Here is a 14,689-nt window from a genome sequence, read left to right as displayed (position 1 = left end):
GCAGCTTTTAGTTGCAGGGAACCCCTACAATACCTTTCTAACATAAAACTTTGGGGTACTCAAAATGTATAGGACTGCCAAATAGATTATGATATACGAGTAAAGGGACAACAAACTACTATCTCATATCAATGTTCCCACTGAGCCATTCCAGCTGACCCATAAAGTAATGCAGCAAAAACCAACAGCGCACAAAGAATAAACTTCTGCCCTTTTCTGTTCCCGTAAGTTTATCTTTCCATCTTTCTATTATTAGTCTGCGGCGAGGGCCAGAGGATCTGGAAATCTTTTGCAAACATCTATCATCTGTGTGTCCACGGTGTGTAAGTGGTGAACAGGACAGGAGATGCAGAGAAGTCTGGAGGGAAGCTAAAGCATTGAGAGCGGTGGTGGCGAAGTGGACTTGGCTTGGCAACTGGAAGGTCACCAGTTCAAGTCCCGGCAAGACCAAGTGCTACCGAGGTGTCCCTGAGCAAGGCACCGTTCCCTACACTGCTCCCCGGGCACCGTTCAAAATGGCAGCACACTGATCCTAACCGATGGGTCAAATGCAGAGAAACAATTTCCCCACGGGGATTAATAAAGTAAATCAAATATCAAAATTGCTCCAGGGGGTGGATCTGATCTCTTTTCGTTGGAAAGTAGAATAAATACACAGCCATTTATCTTGGTTTCATCAGTGACAGTGAAACCGAGTCATTGCAGAGATCCTTGGGGGTCACAGCTTTGATCAATGCAGCATCCGGTACGTGCAACTGCACTGTCATTGAGCTGTGTATTGATATATTTTTGGACATTGTAATTCAATCTGCACACAAGTCAGTGAAAGGTGAAAAATATTGGATATACACAACTTTGGATGGAAAAACGTTTTTTTTCTATCCCAGTTTTACTTTCTGTCTTACATAAACACACACAGAGACAAATGTATGAGAGAAGTCCAACGTAGTACTCATGAATGCCAAACTTTATTAAATTGCTGTTATTACAGGGTACTGGCTTCCTGCTATGGTCGTGCAGTCCCTCAAAAATTAGGAAGCAGGACAACCTCTTAATTGGCGGGAATCATTGGGTTAAGAAGTATGTTAAAGAGGAGCAGGAATAAAAAAGCATTTACAGATGGAATCGGACTTGAGTAAAGACAGATCGCATGGTGCTCTCACATGCTCTTGCGATGGTTCCAACTTTGGTGTGTTCGTTAGCTTTAAGTAGTAATGTGAAACAAGCATGGATGCAACAAAGACGACTTACTCAGAGCATTAAAACAACACATCCATGGCTTTTTTCAACATCTGTGTGACGTTGAAGAGCAAAATTAAAGGATAATTTGCACAAATAGCCGACGGATTGTTGTTCTGTCACATTTCAGTGACATTGTGTAAGCTTAAATACCCAGCTAAACAAAAGTGGGATGCTGAATCAATACATTTAAATAATCTTACATGTTTAATCAGTGGCGGTTCTAGAACATTTTACATGGGGGGGCAAAGGGGAGGCAAGAGGTCATGCCAGGGTGGCATAGGAGGGCGGACAGTACGTGGTATGTTATACTGTATATAACCTATTTATTGTTAATTCATGCCCTAACACAAGTGTTCTTAATGCACAAGAGAAACAAGGTGTTCAGACAAACAATCGGGTGCCCTTTGAGTCCCCCAAGCTTACCTCAACCATTTTAAATGAAAGGAAACTACAAAATGTATTTTAAAGCAATGAATTAATGGAACAGGTTGTTTTGCATTACAATGTACAATTACATATATATTTTGTTTAAAAAAAAATTGGTTGTAAGCATTATTACATATTAATTTAATATTAAACAAATCAAAATGGCCAATTATCCCAAAATGTTGCTGCTAATATAATCACATGCTTGTCAACTTTAACTGATCAAAAATCAATTCTGAAAAAATACTTGAATTATCTATGAAATTGCAATATTGTCCCTCAGTTTGTTTCAACCCCGTCACGCCATACCATTTACCCTCCTATTAAAATAATGGATCAGTCCATGTGTGATCTGCATTGAGGGAATTACATCACAAAAGTGTCAGTTTCTTCTCTTACCTATATTTCAGATTAAGATTGACAAGCTCAACTTTTCAACTATGTTGTATGAATTAATAATAGTAAATAATTGTTTATTACAAAAATAAACAATAGTTTTGCAAAATATTACAATTTTGTAATGTCCTTGACTTCCATGTGGTGCCATATCTTAGCTAAACAAGGTCTCATGCCTACTTTTTGTCAAAAACTTCAACCATGTTACATTTTTTCAAGGAAATTCCTAGTAATTATTTATATTTTATGCCTGAGGTGGGAAAATGTAAGAAAGTATTGATCAAGCGCACACATGCAGCTGTGTTTGGATCCAGTTTTTACGGTAAAGGATGTATCCTGGTTTCATTGATCTGGCCTCATGGCTGTGATGTGCAGTTTACGTGGATTTAATAGTAGGCTACCGCGTAGTTTAGCAAAGTGATCGATCTCCCAGCTAACGCTGTCTGCGTAGTATTTTGTAACGTAACGCCCCAAACAGCGCCCGTCTGTTAAACGCTATCGATTCAAACGGCAGCGTTTTATTAATATTTAGTTTCAAGCTCTCGTCCTTAGTAAAAACAAAACTAGTGGAAAGGGAAATGCTCCCAGGGGAAGCTGATCCATAGGTGCTGGGACAGCTCGCTCCCTCTCTGCAGCGGTGTGAGCCGCGGTCTGTGTGAACACCGCTCCGCAGTTTAATGCAGGGCCGTAGCTGCGTTTTTAACGGGCCTAAAATGATATTTAAAATGATTCAATTGTAATTAATGTAATGCTTGTTTTGTTGCTTGAGAAGCTTGTGGAAATAGTGTAGGTTTGTTTTAGTACAGTTTTAGGGAAACAAAAGTTAGGGGGGCAGCTGGGGGGGCAAGGCTCTACAGTGGGGGGGGGGGGGGGGGGGGGGGGGGGGGCAGCTGCCCCCCTTGCCCCCCCGTAGATCCGCCCCTGTGTTTAATGCATTACCACTAAACGTATTCGTCCCGAACAGTCACGGTGCCTAAAAGCTGTTTGCCAGCCGCCCTTAAACAACAAATGAAGAACAAGAAGAAAACACAACAAAACGAACAAAATACAAGAAGAAGAAAACACATTGGAGCTAGAAGACCCACCTGCTTCTTTTAAATCAGCTGTGTGGGAACATTTCGGGTTCCCTGTGGACTACAATAACGATGGAGTGTGCGAGTGGTGGATCGGACGAGGACGGTGTATCGGCGTTGTTCGACTGCGGTGCGATGTTAATGGAAACACACGCCAAACATGCTAAATCATATCATCACCCAGATTTGCCAATCACCGGAGCCCGGCAAAAGACAACAGCAGTTCAACAGCTGATCCCCGCTGTTTTTAATAAACCAATATACATGAAAGCCGTGAGACCAAAATAAATAACGGAAGCTTTTGGCATATATATTTCAACGGCAACACTTTCTTATTATTTATTTTGGGTAACACTTTATATTAAGGTACACAAATTAACCATCAACTAGTTGTTAATTAACATGCATATTAGCAGTATAATGGCTCTTTATTAGTCATTATACAACACTTATTAATGCCGTATTCTACATGACCATATTCTACAAGTAATAAGCCATTAGTTGAGAGTTTTTCCTCAATAACCCTCTAATTAGTGCTTATTTATTGCAAGTAAGGAAGTTGTTGTACATGAGTTTTGGTCTTAATATGCTCTGCTCAATATGGGCGTAATAAGGCAGTAGTAGCACAAGAATAGTAATTCTCCCATAATAACACTTAACAAATATGATCTATTCTTATGGAACAAGACATGACACTATAAGTTGTAGTGCCGAGAGATAGGGAGTCGGAGGCGGTGCAATGGAGGTCAAGGGCGCCGGAAGCGGGGGGGCCAGGGGGCCATTGGCCCCCCCACTTTACGGCCCTGCCCCACATTTTCGCAGCAGCGGATGCCGCGGAACACTGTACACATCCCGTTTCAATAATTCCCCTCTACTCTAAAGTCGCATCTAAAAAGAACGCCATCTGATCTAGCTGTGTATATTTTGTTATTGTTGATTGTTATATTCAATCTCATTAGCTACAGGCATTTTTGAAGCTTGTAAAGGGAAGAACACAGCTGGCCTCTCACTCGCCACTCTGCTCTTCTACAGCGCCGCTTCCCCTCCCTCCGCTGACATTATGAATGTAAGGCATAGTAATCATAGATAACACCACAGGGTCCGTTACAGTTTGTTTTCATCTGATTTCAAATAAACAAAGTCTTGGCTTTCAGAATATTAAACTTGTTTCGGCAAATTCAGATGATAAATACAGTTTTGAAGCTTTTAACGGCATAATTACAAGCGGAGAACGGAGTAATTTGATGTCACAGCAAGCATAACAACAGCCGGTGTTTCTCCTGAAAGTTTTCCCCGGGAAACAAACGCAAAAATACACAAACACACACACGTGGTATACACGCACACACTCGCGAGCTCCCCCCAGACCAGTAATCCAAACGAAAATATCTTCCCTCCGTACTACTTTGATCATTTGCTCCGCTAATAATCAATCAGATCGATCCAAAGAAGAGGAAACTTTAAGGCCTTTTTCTCAAAATGATGACTCGGTGACAGTCATTATATAATGTGACATATTTTGCTTAATATAGTACAAAAACAATCCTGATATCATTAGAAAGCTAGGAATCTCCTCTTTCCAACAGTATACAACTCAAAATGTGTCTTCGGATCAATATGACTGATTTCGATGGAGCAGGTCACTTTGCATTAGGTAAAATACAGCAGGAAGAATAACAGGAAGAATATGTACATTTTAATCCAATCAAATAGGACATTGTCACACCATTCAAATGTATCCATGTACATTACAACCAATAACAAAGCTTAGATGTGTTTATATTTGTTACGTTGTTTACGTTATATGTTACGTTGTTCAGTGTGTGTCAGCCGTTAACCTAGATAGATAAACTTGCAAACATGTCAGAAGAACCGGCGCATAAGAAAACAAAATACAGTCAAACTAAGCTGAAATTCAACAACTTGAATGTCACATCCCTGACATCCACAACTCCGGAGCCTGGTCCTTCAACCATAGAACCAGCGCGGCCAGATGAACCCCAGCAGCAGCTCTGCGGCCGCAGAGGCTGTCAAAACCGCCGCCGCCGGCATCGTTGAACCGAAACAGGCTGGTTCCGACTGCATGGAGGTTTGTTGTCGGGACATTGAGACGGGACAATAAAAGCTTATTTGGGCAAAGAGAAGGTACTTCAATGCAGAATGGTACAAAAACAGAGAGTGGTTCATTCTTTGCAAAACCACTAAACGAGCCTTCTGTGAAATATGCAGATGTGATGCTGTCAAACGGCTTGTAACTTTCTCCAAATGTGGAGATGACAGCTTTGTAAATACCGAGTTAATAACTGGAACTTTTCACAGAGCTTACTTCAGTCAAACACCAGTCAACATTCAGCTTGTCAAACAAGAGCGTAGCAGGAAAAAAGAAGAGATGGAATGAGCAACTGCGCTGTCATATGTGGGCTGGTCTGTATAGTTTAATGTACAGGAAAGGAGTGAGCAGAGGGTTGAGTTGTCCATTCTTGTTCTGTTTTCTCTGACTATCTTCCTCCTGAAGACCCTCTCAGACTTTCATTTGCTCCCGCTACTAAAATGACACGTTACCATGGAAACCAAACAATGGTGTAGCTGTATTGAAGTCCGAGTGGAAATAGTAACATTTGGTGCGTTATGTTAGAATGAAACAAATCAGATTTAGTCAGAAATCGGGAGAAATGCGGGATAAATATGACCCCGGGAGGAAAACGGGAGTCTCCCGCGAAAATCGTGAGGGTTGGCAAGTAGGCTATGTCACATTCACACGCACTTTTTGGCCCCCCCACTTCTGAAATGAATCCGGCGCCGCTGATGGAGGTACAAAGCTTGCTTTAATGAGCAGCAGAAATGTAGATGTTGTTGGGTCGCAGCCCGGGACGACAAGAGAGTGAAGTCAGGAGGGCACACAACATATATAGTAAACACATAACATGTCCGTGTGGGAACAATAGCCCCAACTGTAGTTCCATGTATGAATTATGTCCCAGTGTATTAATAGGTGGTCACCACACAAGCCCCCCCAGAATTCAAACATGGCAAAAAAAAAAAAAAAAAATCCTCGCGTCCGTGGAGGAAGCACCACAGGGGCCGAGGAGGGTGGGGCCGCAGGTGAGGACTGGGCCATGGAACGTGCCACGAAAGGGGGCCGCAGGAGAGGGCAGGGGCCCTAACGAGGGCGAGGGCACCCACACCGGGGGCCGCAGTAGGTGTCGCGGAGAACCCAGCAGGAAAGAGCGCAACCCGGCCGCAGGCAGACGCACAACGGCGGTGGGCACGAAGCCCTCGGCAGGCGTCGAGGCATCCCCGGAAGAGAGGAGCAGTCCCCCCGGGAGGAAGGAGCGCAACCCGGCCGCAGGCAGACGTGCAACGGCGGCGGGCACGAAGTCCTCGGCAGGCGTCGAGGCATCCCCGGGAAGCAGGAGAGCAACCCGGCCGCAGGCAGACGTGCCGTGGCGGCGGGCATGAAGTCCTCAGCAGATGTCGAGGCATCCCCGGGAAGCAGGAGAGGCCAGACAGGGTCCCGGAGCACGCCACCCATGGGCCGATGGAGCATGGCCGACGTCCGGAACTGTCGAGGCGAGAGGGGGTCCAGGAGTGCGCCACCCAGGCGCCGATGAACGTGAGTGGCGTCTGGATATCCCCGGAAGGCAGGAGAGGCCAGACAGGCTCCGGAGCGCGCCACCCACGGGCCGATGGCAGCATGGGCGACGTCCAAAACCGTCGAGGCGAGACGGGGTCCAGGAGTGCACCACCCAGGCGTCGATGAAAACGTGAGTGGCGTCTGGAACCGCCGTGGAGGTGGTGAAAAATGTGAGAGTGTCCACATGAGGTCAACCGGCTGGTCGAACCTCCTCTCCGGCACCAGAAAAAAAACTCAAAAAGGATCGATAGCCGTTAGCAGCTAGCTGGCAGCCATCGGTAGCTGCTAGCCGTAGCCGTTAGCTAACGTGGTTAGCTGCTAGTCGTCGATAGCTAGCGCAGCCTGGACTTGCAGCCGCACGCCCCGAAGAAACAACCCCACGTGGAAAGAGTCTGGTTCTCTCCCCTACCCAGCAGGTCGTGCATCGTCTCCGTGTAGATGGAAGGCCCGCTGTCCTCCAGTGTCGAGACGATGCGGGAATGGCGAGTGACGTCCTCAGCCATTCCGCGGGGGGCGCACCGAGCCTCAGTCCGTGTGCCCATGGCAGCCACGGACGTCTCCAACAATCTCTGGCATAACGAGAAAAACAGCGCTTTTCGCCATGTTCGGGTCCGTCCCGGAAACTTCACGAGACGTTGTCAGGGTCACCAATGTAGTGCCGAGAGATAGGGAGTCGGAGGCGGTGCAATGGAGGTACAAAGCTTGCTTTAATGAGCAGCAGAAATGTAGATGTTGTTGGGTCGCAGCCCGGGACGACAAGAGAGTGAAGTCAGGAGGGCACACAACATATATAGTAAACACATAACATGTCCGTGTGGGAACAATAGCCCCAACTGTAGTTCCATGTATGAATTATGTCCCAGTGTATTAATAGGTGGTCACCACAAAGTGTTAATTAAGTCTAAATAACTCAAACTTAGGTATTTATATCTTATAATATGTTTTTGGGTATTGACAGTTCAGCTACCAATAGCAAGGTGATATTGACCTGTATGTTTCATATTTGCACATTTATATTTTTGTAAAATGTGTACTGAAGGTTAGACCCGGGTACAGGAAGTAGGAGAACGTGAACGGAATATAATGGCAGTAGACATCCATGAGTACACTGCCACTAATTTTCCCTATGCAACCTGAAGAGTAAAAGGGTCAAGTCCGTCAGAAAGCAATGACTGTAAGTGTAAGTGTGAGCCTTACACTTACACTGTAAGGATTAGTAACATGTATTGTATTTATGTGATGACATGTGGAGATGTTTAAACTCAATGAGAAAATGCGTTGGCATTCGCGCTAGCGTTAGCATACACGGTAGCGTTAGCATACGTTAGCGTTAGCCATACTAGCCTGTATACATGCTTATTGTACAGCTAGCATTAGCTATGTTTACCTTGTTTACACTAAGCGGTCCTAATGTGTTCATCTGTGTATGTTACACTTGGATGTATGAGATCATTAAGTGCCTTGTAACTTCTTCTTTTTATAGTTTCACTCCGTTTGAATGTCAGTGGACTGCAAATAAGTCAATAAAGGAGCATGGCTGCTCATTCCCTGGCTCTCAAAAGAGTTTGGCTGGCTGTTTAATCTATGTTCACACTGAGACAACACAGAGAGAGAACAGTACACCTATTGTGTGAGAACATACAAGCAGGTCACACAGTATGATCACAAATACATAAACTCTGTTAAAAATCAGTTTTTATTAAAAAGTACAGGCTGAAAAAAAAAACATAATGTTGTATCGAAGTATATTTCAAACTAGAACAGAGACCACAACCTCTTTAGAAAAATGCGTACTGATGTTATAAGTATAAGCCCATTACATGTTTTCGTAGTCTGCTGTTCAAATACTATTAAAACAGTGGATTATCCCTCCTGATTTTTTAAGAGAAAGGTTAATCGTGTTGCCATTTGGCAGAGCAGCAATAGACACCATAATAATGTATTACATGTTTACATTAATCTGTTTATCGATTGACTCATCACTACCTTAGTAGACACATGCCTTTACAACCTGATGGTGTACACTTACGCACAACATACAACCTAATCTCTACTACCATGTAGTTGTAAGAAAATAACATGCAAGTCATATTACACTGGGTTCTCAGTTTCAAGCATCAAACACGCACACACGCAAGCACGCACGCACACACATACACACACACACACACTGAACTGGGAGTGACCTGGTTGGCAGACACATAGACCTGATGGAAGGAATGTAACCCAACTCCCCCCGCTTCACCCTCAACTCCCCCCTCATCCATCCAGCAGTCTGCTGGCCCAGCTGTGAGAGGACAGAGAGAAGCACATGGCGCTGTAGGGTGAGAAGGATGCCTTTTATCTCAGCCCAATTCATGAAACTCCTCATATGCTCTGGCAAATATTAATCTGCGGGAAGTCTGGCAAGTGTTCATTGTGTAAAAGATTAATCTGTGTTTGACTTCTGGACCCCACTAAACAGGAAACAGACAGTCCAATACATATGTTCTATTTTATTTTTCAGCTACGCAGATAATACTTCCAGTCCCAACAAAATTAAAAAAATCAAGAGTAGAAGTTACAACAGAGGAAAAGCAGAAACAAAGAGTTGAACAACAGACAGCAATTACAAAGGGCAAGAAAAGAAACTCCACAATAAGATCAGCGAAAGCAAAGACAAACATAAGCCACCACATAATCATTCATAACTCCTTACACCAACAAACAGTGGAAACAATAACAGGAATAGCATGTTAAGTTAAGCACCAAGCCCAAAACAAAGCTAATGAAGCATTTGTAACAAATTAATGTTACCAAGAGGTGATTATGACTGGAAATGTAGCTTTAATGAGTTCTAAATGGGGAAACCATACCCTAATTTAAAGCTAATTTGGTTAATGGATGCTTTTCACCAACATATGACCGGCTCTAGCCTAAGTGAATGCTATTTATGCAGAGTGTTACCCCCAAAATCCACAGCACATGGCTGCATCACGTTCCAGCTCCGTCACGGCTGCCACAGAAGATCCACTGCCGTTCTGCCGTGCCAATGTCAACTGGCTCTGCTCCCAGACCAGCTCATGTCTCCGAGCCTGCAATTAACTTGTGAGTGGAAATACACGTCTATATTTATTGTAAACTGACATGAAAATAATATTGCACGCTACACTAATCAATATTTTGATAATATAATAATAATAATGTAATCATTTGTTCTATTGATAAAATAGAACAAATTACTATGTATGACAGTTGTTACTTGTAGGGAGGAACTTCTACACCACAGTTTGAAGTTTACAGTCCAGCCGTGTTGATGAATCAGAAGGCTTCCTTTGCTGGATTATCAACTAAATAGCAGTCAATGAAGCTGTTTCAATTATCGCATTAGGGCTAATAAAAATAGACATTTGTTATTTGCTATTCTGGTTGTAGCGACAAAACTACCATTGAATTAAGTCGCAGAGAGGCTAAGTTTGGTTCTTCATTTGTGACTCGTTCTCAATGAGCAGTCTGTACTGAAGATATTGTTCCACCAAATGTAATAACAAAAATAGACAAACAATCACAGCAAGACCATACAGTCTACAAAAGGTAGGAACCAAATCACCCTCTTTGTCCATCACACCAGCCCAGCACCCAAAAGGTGGACTATATACCCTAAACCACACCCACTTGCAACAAGTCCTCCAACTCATACGACCAAATAGGTCGATTGTTCAGCAGCTTATTACGACCTATAGTCTATAGTACATGTAATAGTGTAATAGTAATTAATAGTAATTAATTTTAATTGTGTGTTACACTATGTAATTCGTGGCACAATTCAAACGGGATCGAAAGATAATCTTTCTCTCCCCATTGACTTCAATACATAATTTTTCAGAAATAAGGTCCCATGGGGCGGAAGTAGATGGGCGTGACTTCGCCACTCTATTCACTCACAGATCCATAATCATGAAGATGGAATCTAACTATATTCATCATAATATTTATTGCATCCATGGGTAGAAACATGTTTTTTTATGCTGTAAAGTTGGGCATTTTAACATGGGGGTCTATGGAAATTTCTCCTTTCTGCAGTCAGTCCCTATCGGCCATTATATGAACTGCAGTGTGTGGCACTTCCGGATTGGCGAGTTTGCCACTTGTGTGCAACTCAAGGCATATGCTCGAACGGGAGCTGCCTGGACGCTGCAATCATGTTGCGCGCACTATCCGTGCTGAGTGTGCTGACTTTTCGTACAATGTCCCACTGTCTGGCTACCTGCATAAAGTCAAGTGCTCTGCGCAGTTGTCGGCGAAATGTCGCTCCTCTGTTTTCATTGAAACAGCTCCTTAAATCCGTTAGCGCAGCTAGCTAGCACCAGATGCTAACAACAACAATACACGTAAGGTGTGCCCGTTCTCTCTCTCGCTCGCTCGTGCCACACATACACACACCCTCCCGGTCCTCCCGATGGCCAGTCGGTGCCTGCCGGTCAGCGTGGAAGTGAGCAGGGCTGTCAGCATCAGCTTGTAGATGGTATTTTAAACTTGATGCGCTCTGAAACTACGGGGCGGCCGAGGACAAAAAATACACATGCGTTAATCGCGTTAAAATAATTAGTAGCGTTAATTTTTTATTAACGCGTTAACTTGACAGCCCTAAAAATAATACTTTATTCCGAGTGTGCTTGCTTTTTTCTTTGAAAGTCATAACATAACGGCATTGCAATACACGGTTCGGCTGCATTAAATATGACACATCTAACGTAGTTATTTATTTATAGAGCCCTGATTAGAAGTCCTTTGGACAAACTGGAAGAAATGCCGCCGAAACTGAATATGTGACGTGGATCATAAATATATCAGCAATTAAACAACATCTTCAATTTCTCTTCACACAATACGTCTCCTTGCAGTATCAACACTAATTCGGCTGACTTTTATATTTGATCCAATTGGTAGATAGGTTATATTTACACCATAACGGCGCACAGCTGATAGAAAGAGACTTGTAGTTTTTAAAGATATTACTGATTTTATTTGAATTAAAGAATGTAAATACTGAGTTGAGAGAATAGTCAGGGGTTTTGGGTGATGAGAGATACATCTATGGAATCAGAATTTCAATAGCTTACCATTAAATGACGGATATACCTCAGATATTAATGTGTAGAACTACAATAAATGAAATAATATAGCAATATCCTGTACCATTATGTGAAAACATGAATAAAACTACACATCTTCAGATGTTATACATACATAAGTGTCCTACACTAATAATACAAAGTTATTATGGCATTGTATGCTGTGTGTTATTTGTAACATCTTCATAAAGTATAATTTATTGTGTTAACACTGTAAACTTAACCGTTTTTTAACCTAGTGGTTAAAGCACGTTATTTAATTGTTGTTATTGAATATGTTATATTTGATGAAAACATTTAAATATTAAGAGTAGCCTACATACAAAATAGGGGGAAAGTAAAAGGTCAATGATAGAAATAAAGAATAGAAAATATCAAGAAGATATTGTAGTGATCTCTACAATAAAAAAAAGTGGAGGACTTCCAAAGATATGAATAGGAGGATGTGCAAAACAAACTGATAAGGCTTTATTCAAACATTAAAGAATACTTTAAGTTAAGGTCTTCTTTTAAACAAGAAAAACACTTTGGGGGTATCTACAGATAAATATTAAGCCTGACAAAGTACTTAACGTCTAATATATTGCATAGTTTATTTTGGCACTTGACAATCACCTTCCCTGAATTTGACTCAGGTGTAACTAAAGTCTGCTTAAGGGTTTTTTATATTTTCACATCATTAATCAGAATCTGCAAAGTAACTAAAAATAAATGTAGTGGAGTAAAAATACCAGGTTAACCTCTGAATTGTAGTGGAATAGAATTACAAAGTATGTATGTACATGCTGTACATGCTGCTGTAACAAAAACATTTCCCAACTTGGGATCAATAAAAGTATATCTTATCTTATCTTAACTCCCGCCTGTTCCAGCCTGCTCCAAATAAGGGCAAAAAGGCGGAGCCGAGGCGGGACCTGCTGCCACCGAGCTGGAAGTTCCAGAGCTAGCTGAAGCTACCAAGCTAAGCTAACATGCTCCCCATCTGCACACCGCCGTCGCATTTTACGTTTCTAAGGTAAGCGGACATGAAACTATTCAGCAAAACTATAAATAATAATCTAAGTTATTGAGTTTTTAGCATAATACTTCAGAATCTTAAAACCCCTTAATGTTTGTATGCAATTGTGCTAAATTCATCACTGGAATCAAGCAAATATTAATATGTTTGCATGACATTAGTTATTTGTATTTTGATATCACTTAACTATACATTTAAGTCAAGCTAAGGTACATGTGATGGTAGCTAGTTAGTGCTCTTACCTGTGAGGCCTCCTCCAAACAGCATAATAACCAGACTGTATCATTAAAACTAAGTACCAGTTCTAGATCCTGGACTTTAGACAAACAATTCAAAAGACAACATGTATTTAAAGACCAATCTTTATTTGAATGTGCCTCTTAACCTGATATATTAGTTATACAGTAATAGTATTGACAATCTAAAAAAACTGAGCAACTCAACAGTCAACTTTATGTTTCTTATTGTCTAAAGCATTTATTATTTTCATTTTCCCAATCTCATATTCAGTGTGGACGGATTGAGACAGCATGATGTCCAGAGTTGCAGAGACTTCAGGGAGAAACCTCCGTGTGATGGACGTCCTGTCTGTTGGTTTGGAGAGGACTGAGGGTCTTTCCTCAGCGGGGAGGACCAGGCCTGATGGAGGAGCCCATGCTGGGCAAAGCTGATACCAACTGCACAGGCCTAGTTTGTCACTTTATCTACTAAATGTGTTTACTTATACATTTAATAGGTTTACACCTTCTGTCCATATGTGCTTTTTATTTAAAACATTTGATTAACTTTTGGTTCACATTTCAATAAATTGTATTTGTATTTGCACTCCTTTTGTCCATTATTCTTACTGAAAATGTTAGATTACACATTCACATCTGACTGAAGATTGGCCCCATTTATTTGTGACGTTGCAAACTCTGCGGTACAAGGCACAAGTGATGTGAAGCTCATAAAGCGAGGCAAATATAAATAATCAGCTGATGGAGTGTAGATGTGGAAATAGCTGCATTCGATAAGCTGACTGTTTTTACAATAAAAGTAGTTTATTAGTGTACTGGTCTTGAAATCTCATAACATCAGCTTTTAATGTTCCTCTTGGATGTTCTTCTTGACCCTCAGAGAAGGAGAAAATGTCGTGTCTTTCAGGCATGTCCTTTCCTAACAAAAATTACAGGAAACATAAAACATATTATTGCAGAACAAGTGTGTTATTTATGAAAGCGGTGTGTTTGTGTGTTTAGGGGCTGTAGATATAATTATTTTGTAATTGTAATGTTTTTTTTTTATTTCAACAGTGAGCTATAAAGACAATCAGATTATGAATGAACAGTATGAAGTTCATCAACATTGAAATATATGTTATTATCAAAATAATATTGAACTGTTATCAAAACGTAGTGCAACTGTAGAAGCTTGCTCTGTTGTCTCGCTGAAAGAATAACTTTTACCACGTTTTTTACAGACAATATTGAGAGATAAATAGTAGCAGTTCTCACTATGTGTTAAATAGCTTTGCCTTCAATACATTAAATTAGAAAGCTGACAAAATCATAGTGCTTGTTAACATCTAAATGTAACTTTTTGCATGGAAAAACCCCTCAACTTAACTGATGATCTAGTATTTAGTATTGTTTAATGGAATACATATCAGTGTATTAAAGTCAATACTTCATTCATTTAAACCAATATCTTTCTTGATTCTTTGTACAGTAGGAACAAATTGTCTTTGTACCTGAGCTGAAGTTCACTGCTGTGAGGAGTCCAGTTCTGTCTCTCACTCTCTGGT

Source organism: Gymnodraco acuticeps, unplaced genomic scaffold (assembly GCF_902827175.1).
Source record: "Gymnodraco acuticeps unplaced genomic scaffold, fGymAcu1.1, whole genome shotgun sequence".
NCBI classification, from domain to species: domain Eukaryota; kingdom Metazoa; phylum Chordata; class Actinopteri; order Perciformes; family Bathydraconidae; genus Gymnodraco; species Gymnodraco acuticeps.
The sequence above is the reverse complement of the archived record's forward strand: the minus strand, read 5'-3'. Positions refer to the sequence as shown.